We start from the raw sequence: 17,975 nt of genomic DNA, 5'->3' as shown, positions 1-17,975 counted from the left end.
CCGTCGGAGGTGGTGGATCATGCACCCCTGTAAAATGGCATCTGTGCCCTGCAACATACTACAATGGTGGTTGAGCAGAAGGACCTACATGACAAGACATGATAGGGATGTTTGTGATGCAAGTTTAGAAAGCCCAATACACCATTTCAGGCTGTCAATATGGCAGATGCCTGAGCTATTTGACTGGACATTAGAAACTGCCCGCTACCACCGGTGGAAGTCGTCATGGAAGTAGGTTATTGCAACCGTGGCAGACACAGCCGTAGGCTAACGTTGCTGCCAGTGGCAGTCACAGCCCAATGGCTGTGTCCACCAGAGGTGACCACCGCAGACGTGGGAGATGTGACCGTCATATTGTGCAGATTCACTCACTTGCCTCCAGACACTGCTGCCAGCAACACCTCCATGACCTGAGCTGGTGTGTGCCACCTCTGGGAGCAATCATGTCACCTCGAGCAGGTGATAAGGTCCCTGCCGTCTCTCCAGAGGAGTTGAAGAGGCTTGTTAATGAGGTCCTACCCCTGTATGAACAGCTCTATTGCTCATCAGAGGAGCAGGTAAGTACCTCATATGCACAATTTTCTCTATACTTCACCAGCCTGTTTTTTCAGTCTGTGTGGCATCAATGGGATGTACAATATGCAGGTATTGGTGGCCAGTACTATATGTTAAATTCAGTCACATTGTGTTGTGTGAGGTTTTTATGGTCCTAGATTATATGCACTTAAGTAGGTAAGGATGCCTTACTGCCACCCAATGACAACTCTTTCTTCATTATTGTTGTAAATGTTAGATACCATGTATGTGCATTACAGCATGAGCTTTGTATACATATTTTATGAGTAATTTGAGAATCTTGCAAGCAATATGTATAGTAACACAGATCTTTCAACCCACATCTGGCCTTGCCAAACTGTAGTCTTGAACCAATATCCTGACTCACTCTGCCCTTCGGGTTGTCAGGCGTACCACATGCCAAATTGCTGATGTCCACATAATGTACTGTCATGCATGGAAGTGATGGAAATGGAGTGTCATACAGGTCCTCTATGCTCAGCCTACAGAGATCAGGGCCTGTCAAATGTATCTCTCAGTATGGGACCTGGTCTAGGCTGCAGGAGAGTCACTGTGACTATGCAACTGTGGCACTATGCCCACTCCCCGTATACCAACAGATCCTGTCATGTGGCTAATATTAAGCTGTATTGGCTCTTGTCCTGAATGCTTCAATCCATTGACTAGAATAGGAATTGGTACTGAGTTATATCCCAGAAGTAGTTCACATGTGCATTTTGCATCATTGTCAATGTGTGTCTTTGATTCATGGCAGGTCCCTTACTCACATAGCTCTGTTGTCACCTTCACATAGGCCAAATTTGTTCTCTGCTGACCTATTACAAAAATGACAGTCCCACAGTGCAGTGTGTTAATTCCTCAGAGACCATGATTTGTGACTAACTAGCTTGGTCACATAGCAGTAATTATATAATGCATGCCTTTGGACGTTGGATGCCATCTCTTAGGATGGACACATATGCCCAATGGAGTGTTCTCTGATACAGGTACATACTACAGCATCCACCCCCTGAAGTGGCATGAGTCTGCGTTTGTTAAGCTGCATGTCCACACATGCACAAGGAAGACACTTTCTGTACCCACCATGCAAGCCCCTCCATTGTCATTCAAGAGTATTGGAAAAGTCCGTAATATGTTAGCTGCCTATGGGACTGTATGCAGAGAGTCAATCGTACAGACTGTGTATGTATTGATCCATTCAGGCCTAAGGAGTGTACTCTTCAGAAGCCCCATATGTGTGTAGTGTTTCATTGTAATTCACATCACAGTACATTTTGCTGGAGCATGGGCTACCTGGTATCAGCAAACTTGCTTAGTGATTGTAGGCCATGAGCAGGGTAGTGAGTTAGTCTGCACCCGGAAATATATGTGTCTTTAGTCATGTCCCTGTACTTTTTGGCTTGTGTGTTTCACACTTGTTGAATGTTAACAAATGTAAACATTTTAGCTTGGTGTTTCTGACATATGTGTGACTCAACCATTTGGGTAAAAACATGTGATTGTAATCTCTTGATTTGACTTTTCCATCCATGCAGGTTAACACCCGTCAGAAGAAGGAGCTGTGGAGTGCCAGTGCCCGAAAGGTGCAGACCCTGGGGTGCATAGCCGGAGGAGCGCCCACTCTTGGAAGAGGTGGGATGACCTGAGACGCTGGGCCATAAAGATTGCGGAGGTCCAGCTGGGCTGTCCTCCCAACGTTGACGAGATGCACGTCTGAGCATGACCCTCCTAATGACCTGCATTCTGGCAGTGGCCTACCCATACCTTGATGGGTGTTTGAGGACAGCACAGCAGCCACAAGGGGGTGAGTACAGGGCATGTTCCCGCCTGTCACATTGCTAAGTGAATGTGTTAGTTTCTGACAGCTCCGCCTGACCATTAGGGATGAGCCATGTGTACCACAGCAGATGAGTTATTGTTTGTGTAGAGATGTCATATGATGCATACTCATGTGCCTTGCCTATTGACCCAGGGAACTAGAATACAACTGTGTAAATCCACAAACATTTTGCTCTCAGGGGACAACAAATGGCTATATACATTGACCAATCAAGTACTATTTGCTGTTATGGAGTGTGTAAATTATATGCAACATACCACTACTTCGCAGTGTTATAGGCCAAAAGAAAGGTAGTGATGGGTCACTGTCCTCAGTCATGTATCTTGTGAAATCAGTATCCTGGCATCTGCCACCCAGAAGCTACTTGTCTTCAGCCTTTAATGAGTGCTGGTGCCTCACTACTGTCTGCAATGTGAAGATGTCCATCACACATGTGACAGACCATACATTTTTGGGGGTGCAGCTTCAGATCCATAATGTCCCTTGGTAATTGGGGAATGTCCATTGGCAGGATTTATGTCCCATCACGGTTGCCAACATTCCTTGTGCCTACATGTCAGCATGTGTCCCTTTCTCTTTTAGAAAATATTTGTAAGCTGCTGTTTTATGCATGGTCTACCTGTGTTAATTGGATACTTTCTGTATTCCCTTTCATATGCGTGCATGCCAACCTGTGTGTTGAATAGGACATGCACAATGTGACTACATTTCATGTGGTGCTACATACAACAGTGTGTCACTATTGATTAATGACTGACACATACCTTCACCCATCATAGCATGTCATTTGGCATGTACAACTGCAGTAGCAATGAGGGACAAGACATGTATGACTAGATATTGTAGCCGCAATGTTAATTTCCATGCCATTGATGTGGCATCATGTAGCACAGTGCGATGCACATGTGTAATGGTTAAGGTTTGAAATCTGACTGTTAGCATGAAACATGGAGGGACTTGCAGTTATGTTGACATCATATGTGGTTGAGTACAACCATTCATCCACAGACATCTGGGTTTGCATGACCAAAATGGAGATAGTGATGTAGCTTCCCATTGAGAAACATGTTAAGGGCCTTCTACAAGTACTTTCAAATCTCTGGGCCTTTCCAACATACAAGTGACTAATGGCGCCTATTGATGCAATCAGGGTATGTCATTGTAAGAGGTGTCAGCCATTAGTGGCGATTTCACTGGGACTGCTGATTCTGTGTGTTATGGATTTTAGGGACATATCTCCCTGACATTTTACAAATGATGTCTACAGTGCCCATTTCCATGCCAAATGTATGGCATATCAGAGCAACATTGGTACTACTGCCATGACTCCGCTGGGACAAATTTCACAGGGTGAAGTGTGCATTGTTGATATGTTTCCAGTTTGATATGAGTATTTCTGTGTCACCTTCTCTAGGCTATTATACTGTTGTCAGCAACATGGCATGGTCTGGGATCATCATTTCACACTGTTGTGTTGTTGTACATGTGGCCAATGTTTTAGTTAGGGAGCACAAACAATTTAGCACTGGTTAGAATTGGTAAAGTTCACAGAGTCCTAATGCCAACAAAAATAAGAATCAGAAAACAGGAGGGGTAAGGGTAAAAGTTTGGGGGTGACCCTACAGAGTGAGACAAGCTCAACTCTCTGGGGTTAGTTTGTGAGTAATACTGCACAGCTTCACATTGTCATCTTCACCTTTGTACAACAGCAATTAGTCCTTAAGTCTGACTACAAAGTATAAAGATAATGTATGCAAGTTAATATTATTAAGAAAGTTGATACTTTACTGCCATTGTAGATTTTTCTTTTCTTTGGTAGGTCGAGTTGTGGTTTCCTGTCTGTGTCATTTGACTGCTGTTTTGTTTCATCTTTATGTGTTCATCCTGTCACTCTTAAATACCATCTGGATATAAAGCTTAACATTAGGATGACCTGAATACCATGAGCTATGAATGTGGGCACTGTCAACAGGCAGTGTCTGTTTGATCTGGTCTCCTTTGTGTGGTTTTCCCTAACTTTTGTCTTCAGCGCTACTGTTGTTGACTTTTTTTTGCTGGCTTTAAGACTCTGTGCAATTTATCCCTGTTAACCACTGCTAAAGTGAGCACTCCCCACTCCTGAAAACTTGTTGAATTATCTTATACCCAATGGGAATATTTATTTACTTGTAAGTTCCTGATAAAGTGCCACTTCCCGTCCCAGGGTCTGTAAATTAAATGCCATTAGTGGGTTAGCAGCACTGATTATGCCACCCACTCAAGTAGCACTTTAAACATGTTGCCGGGCTGCCATTGCAGCTATGTGTGTATGGTTTCCAACTCCTATTTTGTACCGGCAAAATAAACCTTTTTCCAGGCCCAACCCATCCTTTGTAATACATATCTCACCCCTAGGTTAGATCCTGGACAGCCCCAAGGGCTCGGTTCAGTGTATTGAAAGAGTTCAACATGTACTTTTAAGCTTTACATTAGAGGTCTAGCCCTCCAATAGGATAACATTGAAGTCACCTTATTACACTTATTAAGTATAATTTCCAAATGGGAACAGGTAACCAGTTCATGGTTGGTGTCTTTGGAATTGTAATGAAAAATACTAACTGGTGGTGAAGTTGGATTTTAAATTACAATTTTGAAAATGCCACCTTTAGAAAGTTGAAATTTTCTTGGCTTAGCATTTTGTGCCTGCTGCTTCTCTCTGGGTCACATGACTGGGTGTAGTTGATTGTTGGGCTTTGTGTATTCCACCTAGACAGCCACACATAATGTGTCTCTTGGGTGTGACTGGGTGGGCCCTCACTGGTAGGGTAGGAGGGAGAAGGTAGACCATCCCTACTTACACTTGAATAGGCTGTGTCATGACGCTACACTAAGGGCTGCTTATCCCCTACAGCTAGTTTGAAGCCAGGACCGTGAAGGCAGGGCATTTGTGCTCTTCAAAGGCATGCCTCTAGAAGCTTCTCCCCCTTCAAAGGCACAACTGAGTGTATATATATTATAACACCACCACTTGAGTACACTTCTGGACCCAGGTATACTCTGCCATGAAGAGTGACTGCTGTCCTACTACAAGGACGACCGCACTCCTGGATTGCTGCTCTGAAGGAACTGCTGTGTTAACCAGCTGCCTGCTGTCCTCTTGTCTGGGTGAGAAGGACTGGAACTGCATCTCTTGACTCCAAAACAAAGAGTGACTTAAAGGGCTAGTAGACTGGTCTCCTAATTTGGAGTCCCAGTGACAAAACGTGTTCCCAGCAACCTTGCACCTACACCTGGACTCTGCCATCTATGAGGCTATCCTGCCAAGAGGTGGCTCCAGGGGAAATCTGGCTGGTCTACAGATCTCAAGTATCAGAGACACAACAGGCTTCCAAAAATCTTGTACTAGTACCTAGACTCTCCAATCCTGGACCTTTGGAAAGAGAGCTTAATGTGTTCTGCCAGCTTCTACTAAAACAGTGGAATAAATCCCTCTCCTCTGCTGCATGGCTGAAACCCAAGCAGAACCAATGCATCTCTTCTGCTGTGTGGATTGGACCCCTTGCAATAACCCTCATCACCACTGCAGTCGATCCCAACTGCCACTGCATGACGCATCCTCCGCACAGGACCCACATATCCCTTCTTGATGACAGCCTCGACGACTACACTGGACTCTGCATTGCAGACTCGCAGCTATTCAGAACTGCTACATTGCCCCAACTGCATCCTTGGCATTGAAAGCTCCATTGACAGGATCCACTATGACGTAGGCCCTCGCATTGAAGCTTCATCATATCTCAAAAGCGATGCACTGCTTCATCTGTACGATACACCTTCAATGCGGATCCTTGAAATGCTCTGCAAAGCAGGGTTTAAGGTACTTTGTTCAGCGGGCCTAACTTGGTCCCTGTAGTCAGCATAACCTCCATCGTGGTTGGCCTGAACTTGTGACTTTCTCCCGGGCCATCACAACCAGATATCCACATTTGGCGCTTTGTTTTTTGCACTATTTTGACTAAGACAGTTAAAATTGCACATCTCCGGTACTACTGATTGGATTTTTGTTGTTTTTGACTTGTTTTATTTATTAAAGGAAGTTCTATTTTGCTAACTTGGTGAGGACTCCCTCTAAGTTAAGCTTAACTACTCTGTACAAGACTATCAGATGGACGAGCACAGGTTAATTTAGGGTTGGTTTGTGCCTCACCCTGGCAAGGATTGTAGTTGCTGCTTGACCAAGCCTCACATCCCAGTCAACCAACAACCTAATTCCTCACAGTATCCATTCACATACGATAACTGTGGCAATTTCTACACATCACACCACAATACATATTGTCTCTAGGCACTCTAAATAATAACCAAAATAACCAAGCTAAATGGCCCTCAGCATATTTATCTGAGCATGATAAATAGCTGAGTTGACTCTGTCAGGAATAGAAACTTCCAAAATTGCTCCCAGATTGCCAAAGGTACTGTAAGGGTACATAACGGTTAAATGGATGTAACATGGCTGCAACCTTAAGACTAATTTCTGCTGTAGGTTTTTAATCTGCCGAGCTGTCTTACCAGACATTCAGGTTTCACATGGATCTTTAAAATAGGCCACATAAATCCCAGAGCTAATTCACTGAGGTTCATTTCCTTGACTCACTGTCTATTTGCAAACTTCAAATTATCCAATGACTCATCTTACAGGCTAACTAATTCAACTGCAGTCTATATTGACACGATACCAGTCTTTCATTGGGTTTCCAGACTATGGGGTCATTACAAGTATGGTGGTCTATAGACTGACACACTTGCGGTGGTGGCCTGGACCGCTGCCAATGCGGCAGTCCAACCTCCATATTAAAACACTGATGGTCGGACTGCCGGGGAACCACCAGCTCTGTCAGGATCTTGGATCCCGGCAGTCCGGCAGAGATCTAATCCACCAGGGCTGTGCTGCAAGCAGCGCTGCCCTGGGGATTACAAGCTCGTTCTCCGCTGGCCCTTTCATGGCAGTAGCACCACTATGAAAAGGCTGGTGGAGAACAGGTGCAGTAGGCCAGAGGGGGGCCTTGCACTGCCTATGCACTTGGCAAGAGCAGTGCAGGGGCACCCCCTGCCCAGCAGCATTGCAATGCTCACTGGCTGCTTTGCAGACAGTGTACATTGTGAGGGTGCTGGAGCACCCTACAGGCTATAGCATTGCCACCAGCTCGATTTTGAGCCGGTGACAATGCAGTAGCCTGTTTCCCGCTAGGCTGACAGACAGAAACTGGGGTTTCGGCCCACCACCCCAGCAGAAAACTCTTAATGGGGCCGGTAGGAAGGTAACCTGTGTGTTGGCAACCTCCCTGTTGGATGTTCGGCAGACGGTGAAAACCGTCTGCTGAACTCGTGATGACCCAATATGGCTTGCACAGAACACTGAGAGGGACTGGAATACTTCATGGTTTTAACTCAGAGTATTGGGGAAATCCTCATTGCTTAAACTGTTCCTACACAATCTCATGGTGTATGTGGACAATATAAACTTTGTTGTTTATATTGTACAATGATTGCAGTTTGGGCATCATCTAGTGTCAGAGGTAATGTAGTTGAAGGATTTGGTTTAACTGATTATTTGCGTGAATTGGTGCTTTTAATGATGCATATGACTGTTACCAATAAACTCATGATTTTGCACTTAAAAAAGTATAATTAACTAATTTAGAAGTGTCATAATTAATACAGTACAGGTATGCCACATTTTCATGCAGGACACCATTTCATTCAAATGTATGCACTTTTTGGTGCTCTTCTCATCTTGCTCCTACTCATTTCCCAATCAGCTACCCTCTGCTAGTCTTTTTTCCCAACAGTGTCAATGGAACACAAAGTGTTATGACACAAATAAACTGTTGTGGACAGTCAAACATCCTATTGACCCATCTCCCTTCTTGACTCTGTGGTTAAGGTGGTGGGCCTTATTCTCCTAGAGAGGTTATCGGTTTGGGCCGAGGAGAATAATGTGCTGTCTGACGCTCAGTACTGGCTTTATGCAGGGAGGTCAACAATGGACCAATATATGAATTTATTTTGAGCAAGATGTGCAGCAGGACTGCATTTTAGCCCCCTTTCTGTTTAATTTGAATAGTGATAAGTTAGAGCAAACATTGGGGGAGGTGAAGGCGGATTGTCCATGCATGGGCATTCATAAGTTACTGGTGTTATTATATGCAGATGACGCAATACTCTTTGCTAAAACTGCCACACGCCCTTTAGTCTAGCTTATATTTTGTTTCTACTTTTATGGAGGAGCTGGATCTGTCTACCAATAAAAATAAATCGTTTGTGATGATAGGAGGCCCCTGCACTACAAAAATGGCAAGATATACTCTAGGTGCATGCACTCCACCCAAGACCAGAGTGTTTTCCTATGTGGACCTTCTTTTTGATTCAGCCTTAAGCTGTTAGCCGTAAAGTGTGAGGACTTGGCATGTGCTAATGCCGCAATTTTTAGCTTCACCACAAGGCAGGATAACAGACTAGTTAGAGCCCTGCTGCAGATATATAGGGTGAAATGAGTCTCACTAGCTATATATGGTAGTGAGGTTTGGGGGCACGTAAATATTTCTAAATTGCAAGTGAAGGAGAATACGTTCTTGGGTCGATCCCTGGTCTTCCACAATGCATCTCCACTGTGTCAGTGCACGAAGAATTAGGTGTTGGCTTTCTTTCTGATCTGTTAGCTTTTTGCCTTCTTGCTTTTTGTTGAAAGTTTGGCTCAGGCCAGGTTAAAGATTAATTAAGGAAATTCTGAGAGACTGCTTGTTAGTTGATCATGCTCTCCATATCCCCTGGTTCAAGTATATCAAAGATGTTATTCAGAACTTGGGGAGATATAATCCTTTTTGTTCTCCAGAGGGCACATGTAAAGAAGATTTTACCTGGGTAAAAGAGTGTTTTAATGGGAATATTCATTTTGGAAGGGAGGATCTGGTACTCACCAAACCGCAGGTCTGGCAACATATGTAGCTAAAAAACTTTCATTTTACTGACCCCTATTTGATGTGGGCAAAGATCAGATATGATTGTTTTTTATTAGCCAGGTTTAGGATGGATTCATTCCATTTTCTGTTGGCCTACCCTCCGGATATGGAAAGAGGACAGAACTTAGAACCCTGTGGCTGTGATTCCAACCCTCCACAGTTCTGCCCATTGTATAAGTTGCCCTGTAGGGTTTATCTGGTACCTTTTTTAAAAAGGGGTAACCTTGTACTAGTCAGGTTAGCCCTACATGTACTTACAGATGCTGAGGTGACGTTGTCATGAGTGTTCTTAGCTTCCTAAAAGTAGCAGTGAGGCTAAGGAATAGTATGGAGTGTGAATTTGACACATCTCAGGAGGATGGCGATGTATTGCACTGCTGATTTGACACATTTTTATTTGTTTTTCCTTTTCTGCTGCTATTATTATATAGTACTATTTTTCTTGTCTTACTGATTGCATGTGTGGTCAGTTAACTAAACTGAATAAAGCTAATTGATTAATCGATTGATTAACTGTTGTGTACGAAAGCATGCATTGTGAATGAAACTTTACATTGTGGACCCGATGCATCATTTTGAAGGATTTTTGCTGGATGTTCTGATGCAGGTGTGCTGAAGAATATAACTCTATTATCTATTTTTAAGAAAAATTTCATATTATGTAGTACATTTCCTCAGTGCTCTTCTGAGGAAGCTAGACAAAGATCTCTCGTACCTTAAGAAATGGATTAATGCTAAAAATCTTGATCATATCATGGTGGATTTGCAGTTTTATTAATTAATATGAAAATTGTGCGGTCTGACCGATAATTATGAGATTTTCCTTCCTCCCTTAGAATGCCGTCAGTACTGTTTACAAGTTTGACACTAAGCAATTAGAGAGATTTTATTGCCTAACTAGGGTTTTCATTATGATTTATTATTCTGTATCCTGTATCTGAACCTTCATGCCAAATTGTGAATGTTTCTCTGTAATGTTTTACTAATGATTCTGTATTAAATCTTTTAAACTTCATTTTGATATAGAATTGAGTTATTGAGTGGTCCCAATCTCTAATTATGATCTTACTCTGCTAGGTTTGTGCTACTGATAGGGAGGTTAGTCTCTTACCATTGGCTCAGTGAGAAGATTTTTAGAGTAGAACTACCTAAGGTAAGATTTTTAGGTTCATACAATATTGGGGTTCAGGAGATAATTTGGGTTCGGCTCTCATAACTTTTGGTATCAGAGGATGGTTAGTATGAGAGCATCTCCTCTTTAAAGAAAAAAGAATTTGTAGTTTTTAAAACATTTATGCCCAGTAGCAATAATGTTGCTTCCTGCATGCGGGACCAATGCTTTCAGCTGTTTTTCTGCCTGCTTAACAGCGGGCAGGAAAACAGATGAAAAGTAGTTTCCAGAGGTGAGAGCTGTTTGGGAGCAGACTTACAATTTGCTCTCACTCATTGAGAGCTCTCATAGCTCCTGCCGAGCGACAGCAAATTACTATGTCCAGAAGGTGGCACCTCAGTGCATCAGGAGTGTGTCTTGGAGGGTGGCAGTCCCCAGGGCCATTATTGACTCTAGGAGGGGAGCTGTGCAGCCCCCTCCTTTTTTATTACAGGGCCTGCCCCATTCCCTTTCAAAATTTGGCCAAACTCCCGGGTGGTGGTGATCTCCAGGGCTGTAGATACCTTATTTGCGATTGTGTTGCCTAGAGATCTGTGGATGGAGTGCAAGGTTGTCACTGGCTGGCCGACACAGCTGTTCTTGGAACTAAAATGCACCAGCAACAGAACTAACAGGCAAATACAAGGCTGTGATTGAGCATTTGTAAAAGAGAGTTCCTGAAAAGGTTATAAATTGGGAAAAGATTTTGAGAATGACACAGGGATATAAAGAATCAATGGATTCATATTATGATAGATTGATGCATGTTTTGAAGAAGAATAGTAGAGTTGAAAATGCAGTAAAGGTTAGAGCTAGTGGTTTTGTTTCTGCAGTAAAGGTTAGAGCTAGTGGTTTTGTTTCTGCTTTCATACATGGATGGAGTTTGGAGATTAGTAATCATATTTAATAAAGTGAAATGTGTTGGCAGATGAAGAGCACTGATGAGATCATAATGTTGGCAAAAAACTAACAGTGACTATTTTAAAATAAGGCAAAAGTAATTAAACTGTAACATAGTGATCATTCAAGCAAAACAGTTTGAAAAAGGATTGCATAATCAAATGGGTTCAAATATGAGTTTGATACAGAATAGAATGAATAGGGGTGAATCAAGGAAGGCAAGATAGAAGTGATGAGATGAATATAAATTATGACATTTTGAATAGAAATACAGTGTGTCATTATTTTGAGAGGATTGGCCATTGGAAATGAGATTAGATACATTCGTAACAGGCTTCAGGTAACTTCGGAAAAAATTCAGCAACCCCAGACAGGTAATTTAATGTTGAACATGCAGAATGCAGAGTCAGAAATCATTTTGAATGTTAATACCACAAGTCCCAGTAATGCAACAAAACATACCAAATAAAATTCCACTGAATTGTAGGGAGATTAGGGGATTTGCCCATAATCACAGGATGTTGAGCCAATGCTGAAACTCAAACCTTGTTCCTACTCCTTCTGAAGACACCAGCCCAGTCCGTTACACCATGCTCTCCTTGATAAAATGCAGTATTGTAAAAAGGAAGACATTTATCTCTGACACCATATTGAAAAGGGTGTGAGGAAAGACTCTGTTTTCTACAATTCTGAAATTGAATTTGTCGCCCAAACATAGGGAATCTCAGATGTTTCTTAAAATTCTTGGGCATTGTCATCAGTGGATTCCAGACTTTTCCTTCATTGAGTTCGTTTTTGTTGCTTTAGGACACTGTGCACTTTACCACTGCTAACCAGTGCTAAAGTATTTGTGCTCTCTCTCTCTGTAAAAAATAGTTAAATTGGCTTACACCTAATTGGCATATTTCTTTTACTTTTATGTCCCTTGTAGAGTAGTATACCAGATACCCAGGGCCTGTAAAATAAATGCTATTAGTGGGCATCCAGCACTTATTGTGCCACCCACTTAAGTAGTCTCTTAAAACATGTCCCAGGCCTGACACTGTAAACTGTAGTGCAGTTTTAAGCTGCCATTTTGAGTTGGCAATATAGCCCCCAGCCAAGCCTTACACTCTCCTTTTATTGCATATGTCACCCCTAAGGTAGGCCCTAAGTAGCGCACAGTGCAGGGTGAATTTCCATTAAAAGGTTGAACAAGAAGTTTTACGTGTCCTGGTTGTGAAAAAAGTTTCGATTTGTTTTTCCGCCACAGTGACGCTTACCTCTCCCATACAATAACATTGGGCTACCTTATTACATTTAATACGTTCAAATATTTGATTGGGAATCAGTGATTGCTTTCTGAGAAATTATAATTAAAAATCATCTTTCATGGTAAAGTTAGAATTTAAGTTACAATTTTGTAAATGTCACTTTTAGATACAACACAGCCTGCAGCCTGCTCCTGGGTCACACGATTAGGTGTGGTTTGCAGTTAGACTTTGTTTATCCCTCTTAGACAATCACACAATGGAGGGATTCAGTGTGCCTTGATGGACCATCACATGGCATGATGAGGGGGGGAGCTGGACACAACCCCATTTGCATTTAAATAGTCTGTCCGCTATCTATACCCAAAGGACTTGTCATCCTTGCGTCTTCTTCTTCTCTGTCCTGGTCCCCATTAAAAAAGGCCTTAAAATAGAATTATGTTGACACCAAACACAACCTGTCTACCTGCTTCCAAATAAAAGTTATCACTTTATAAAAGTAACAGTGTAATCCAATATTATCTTATGGGAGAGGTCGGCCTTAAAGTAGTGAAAAATGAATTTAGAACTCTTTCACTACCAAGCCATGCGTATATGTCCAGTTTTTTAAATACACTGAGCCCTTCCCTGCGGGCTGTTTATGGCCTACCTTAAGGGTGACCTATAGCTATTAAAAAGGAATGTTTACGCCTGGCAAAAGGCTTGTTTTGCCAGGTCAAATTGGCAGTTTCAAGATGCAGTACAAGCTGCAATAGCAAGCCTAAGACAAATTTTAAAGGGATGCTTGAGTGGATGGCATATTAACTACTACAGGCCCACTAGTAGCATTTAATTTACAGGCCCTGAGTATATGTAGCACCATATACTAAATTAAATACACCAACCAGGTGTAAGCCAATTGTACCAAGTTTTAGAGCATAAGCTCTTTAGCACTGGTTAACACTGGTAAAGTACACAGAGTGCTAATACTAGCAAAAATGAAAATCAGAAAACTGGCAGTGGTGAAGGGAAAATGTTTGAGGGAAGATAACCCTATGGCTGATAGGTCTAATACATGTCCCCGCTAGCTTAAAGTGGGACAAACTATCCTACCTCCTGAGAGGTCTTGTCACTAAGGCAGAAAAAACTGGAGAGTTGAGTGGTCTGACCCAGGACAGTGTTCCACCATAAAGTCCATTCTCTGTAGGGAGATGGACCACCTCATCAATTTGAGATTCCCACCTCTCATCTACATTTGCCATCTGAGGGGTGTGTGGTCTGTCTGACCCTGGAAGTGAGTCCCAAACAGGTATGATCTCAGGTTATTCAGTGCCCAGACCGCAAAAAAAGCTTCTCTCTCAATAGCACTCCACCCCTGTTCCAACGGAAGAAACCTACTTATGAAGGTTACAGGTTCGTCTATACCTCCTCATTTAACTGTGACAATGCTGCTCCATGCTCCTATGTCATGCTCTGAGGCACCTGTTTGTACAATAAATCCATGAGAGAAGTCAGGAGCTCTGAGTATAGGGCTGTACACACGGTCCGTTTGAGGGACCAAAAGGCTTTCTGACAGGCCTCTGTCCAGATCACAGTCTTCAGCTGCTTCTTCAAAGTCAGCTCTGTCAAAGGGGCAACAATGGTGCCATACCCCTTACAAACCCCTGGTAATATCCAGTGAGGCCCAGGAAGGTCCTCACTTCTGTCTGTGTTTTGGGGGCTCCCAGGCCATGATGGTTTCTACCTTGTCCTGGAGAGACTGCACCTTACCACTTTTCAGCGGGTCTCCCAAGTACACCATAGACCACTGCCTTATCTGGCACCTACTGGCCTTGATAATCAGACCTGCCTGTTTCGGAGCCTGAAACACTTCCTTGAGGTGGCACAGGTGGTCGTATCACCTGCTACTGAAAACATACTCTGCCATCCAGGTAAGTAGTACTGAAGGCCTTCATCCCAGCCAGGACCTGATTCATCAACTGCTGGAAGGTGGTAGGGGCATTCTTGTGTCCAAGGGGAAATTACCAGAGCCTGGAAGTGGCCCACTGGAGTGGAAAAGACGGACCTCTCTTTCGCCCCCTCAGATATGGCAATCTACCTGTTCTTAGGTGTTCGGTCAATCCTGCTGAGGATCTTCGCAGCCCCCAAACGAATTATGAGAACATCAGCTTTAGGGGATGGGCTGAGCATCAGTCTTCATGACTGAATTGAGCCTCATGTTGTCCACTCAGAACCAGAGTTCTGCGGTGGTGGTTGGTGGGGCAGTCTTAGGAACTAGCGAAACTGGGCTGGACCAGGGACTACTGGAGTGCTGAGTCACTCTCAACTCCAGCGTCTTGGAGCCCTCCTTCTTGATACTGGCTCTCACCATGTTCAATAGTCTGTAAATCTTGATTTTGACAAGGAGACTGTCCCAGTGCCTATGTCATGGGTACACATGTAAGCATGTAAGCCCATGGGTGAGGGAGAAAAGAGACCCAAACTGTCCCAACAGCTGGTGATAGTCCCTCTGCAGCTCTTGGGTCTGGATAGGGGAGAAGTTGATTCCCTCCACTGACCCTTCTTTCTCCTTCAATGACAGTAGCAATGGGGGATGCTCACTCCCCTTCTCTACTCCCTTATCCATCACAAGGAGCATGGTGATCTCAGACCTCTCATAGTGGGGCTTGAGTTGATTGATGTGGAAGACCTGTAAATGGTTCTTCAGGATCTTGAGGTCCACCATGTAGGTGGCCTCATCTTTCCTCTTAATTACCTCATAGGGCCCTGTCCAATTAATTTGAAGGGCCTGAGGCTCAAATGGCTCCCTCACCCACACCTTCTGGCTAGGCTGAAACTCTACCAGAGTGTATTTCTTGTCGTATTGTTTTATCACCTCCTGCTTAGCTTCCAGGTTCTCAAAAGCTGTCTTCCAGAACTCATGCAATTGGTTGGAGAAGGAAAGCATGTAGCTAACCACATCCTGAGGGGGCTTCTTCAGAGCTTGCTGTCACCCCTCTGTCACCAAACTGAGAGGCATCCTCACAGGGTGTTTAAAGAGAAGTTTAAAAGATCTAACCCCTACTCCCTTCTGTGTGCAAAGAGAATAGGTTAAATTGGTTTCCATTATTACATTAATAAGTACTAACATTTGATTGGGAATAGACAAACATATCATGTTTGGTATCTGGGAAATTGCAATTAAAAATCCTCTTTAATGGTAAAGATGGATTTTAAGTTACAAATCTGAAAATGTCATCTTTAACCTATTCAGTGCTGAGGGCATAATGGTTACATCCTCAGCCACGGTGGGCGCTCCTGGAGGCTGACTGGAGGACACTATTACCTCCAGTCAGCCCCCAGGAGGGACAGACAGACCACTATCCATTTTTTTTCAATAAAAGAGAAGTGTGGGCTGTCCACCATGGCCACGCCCCAACCAACATAACTGGAGACCAAAGTCTTTTTTGCCAGCCCCTGGGAGGCAGATAGGGTAATTACCCCCACCATCATGAGTATGGTTATGCACCCACCCCAACTTAAGGGGCAACACTCTTTCTGCCCCTGTGGAATAAACCACTTCTTTCCAATGGCAAGCAAGAGGAAATTTGACTCTTTTGGCTTTTGATTTAACATATGGGCCAAGAAAGTTTGGCTAACTCCCAATATTTTGCCACTTGCAATAATGAGCAGCTGCACTTTTTGGAGTTAAATTCGCTGCCATCTGGAAATCCTACCAGACTCAGACACTTTTGAAAACTAAACACCTGAGAGAGTCCAGAGTGGTGTGCTTCACATGCACCTCATACAATGTTCTTACCCTTAATGCCTAGCAAACCTCCAACTTTGCCTGAAATCACACATTTTCCCTACATTTCTGTGATGGAAACTTAAAAAATGCACAGGAATCCACAAAATTCCAACCACCCAGCATTGCCCTGTCTGTACTGATGAACACTTTGCCCCACTAGTGTGGGTGCCCAAAGGAAAGTCAGCCTAAAAACATATTTAAAAAACTGCCCTTTTGGGCCGGCTCTGGTTCCCCCTCAATTTCGACACGTGTTTGGCTCTTCCCTGTCACAGACATTTGACTCACTTATAAAAATGAGGTATCATTTTGATTGGGAGACTGAGGGGAATGCTGCTTGGTAGGAAATTTGTAGCTCCCCTCAGATTCCAGAATTTGCCATAACAAAAATATGAGGTAAAAGTATTTTATAGACAAGTTTGAGGTCTGCAAGGGATTCTGGGTAACAGAGCCTTGTGAGAGTCACATAAGTCACCCCATCCTAGATTCCCCAGCTGTCTAGCTTTCAAACATGTACAGGTGTCTTAGGTTTCCTAGATGGTGGCTGTGAAAGAACTCAAAATCCAGAGCTAGGAACATTGCAAAAAAAGGGTCAGTTTTAGAGGACAAATGTGCTGTGTCCACATTGCCGTTTTCTGCCATGGGCACTTTGCCTACCACCACAAGTGAGGTACCATTTTTATCAGGAAATTTAGGGGAACAAAGGATAGTAGAACAAGTGTCATTTCCAATTGTCTTTCTCTGCATTTTGGTGTTCCAAATGTAAGACAGCAAGTCATTTTATCATTTTGAGATATTTTGTCTAATTCACATGCTAGTATGGGTGCCCACAAAATCAGAGATGTCCAAATAACCTCTGCTTCTAAACTTCATATCTTGTGCTCATTTCAGAAATACATAGGTCTCCTTGATAACTATTTTTTACTCTTTATATTTTACCAAATGAATTTCAGTATACCTTTCACAATAAAAAACTATTATAAGATGCAGCTCCTATATTTCCCCACAACCAGAAGGGTCCAGCAGAGGTGACTGTACTGGTTTTGCAAATCTGCCAAAGTTAAAAGAAGTTACAGATGGAAATATAGACACAAAAGGCTGTTTTTTAACTCAATTTCTTTTTAATTTCAACTGTTATTTTCTATAAGAAAAAATTGAAGGATCTACACAAATGACCCCTTGCTGAATTTAAAATTGTATCTACTTTTCAGAAATGTATAGCTTTCTGGGATCCACCATTGATTTCACACCCATTTCTACCACTTTTAGAAATGGGGGTCAGTGGTTGGCAATCAGTTTGCCCTCTGTCCAATCAGCGACCCTCATTCTAGTCAGGGAAAGGGAGTTACACTCCTAAGACAACCTCTGCCCACCCCTTTTATAGCTTGGCACATCTCAAATGCAATGTGTGAATTATTTGTACCAACACACAGTAATACAGTGAAAACACTACAAAAAGGGCACAAAACACCAGTTTAGAAAAATAGCCAATATG

Source organism: Pleurodeles waltl, chromosome 2_1 (genome assembly GCF_031143425.1).
Source record: "Pleurodeles waltl isolate 20211129_DDA chromosome 2_1, aPleWal1.hap1.20221129, whole genome shotgun sequence".
NCBI lineage: Eukaryota > Metazoa > Chordata > Amphibia > Caudata > Salamandridae > Pleurodeles > Pleurodeles waltl.
Note: the sequence above shows the minus strand (reverse complement) of the source record.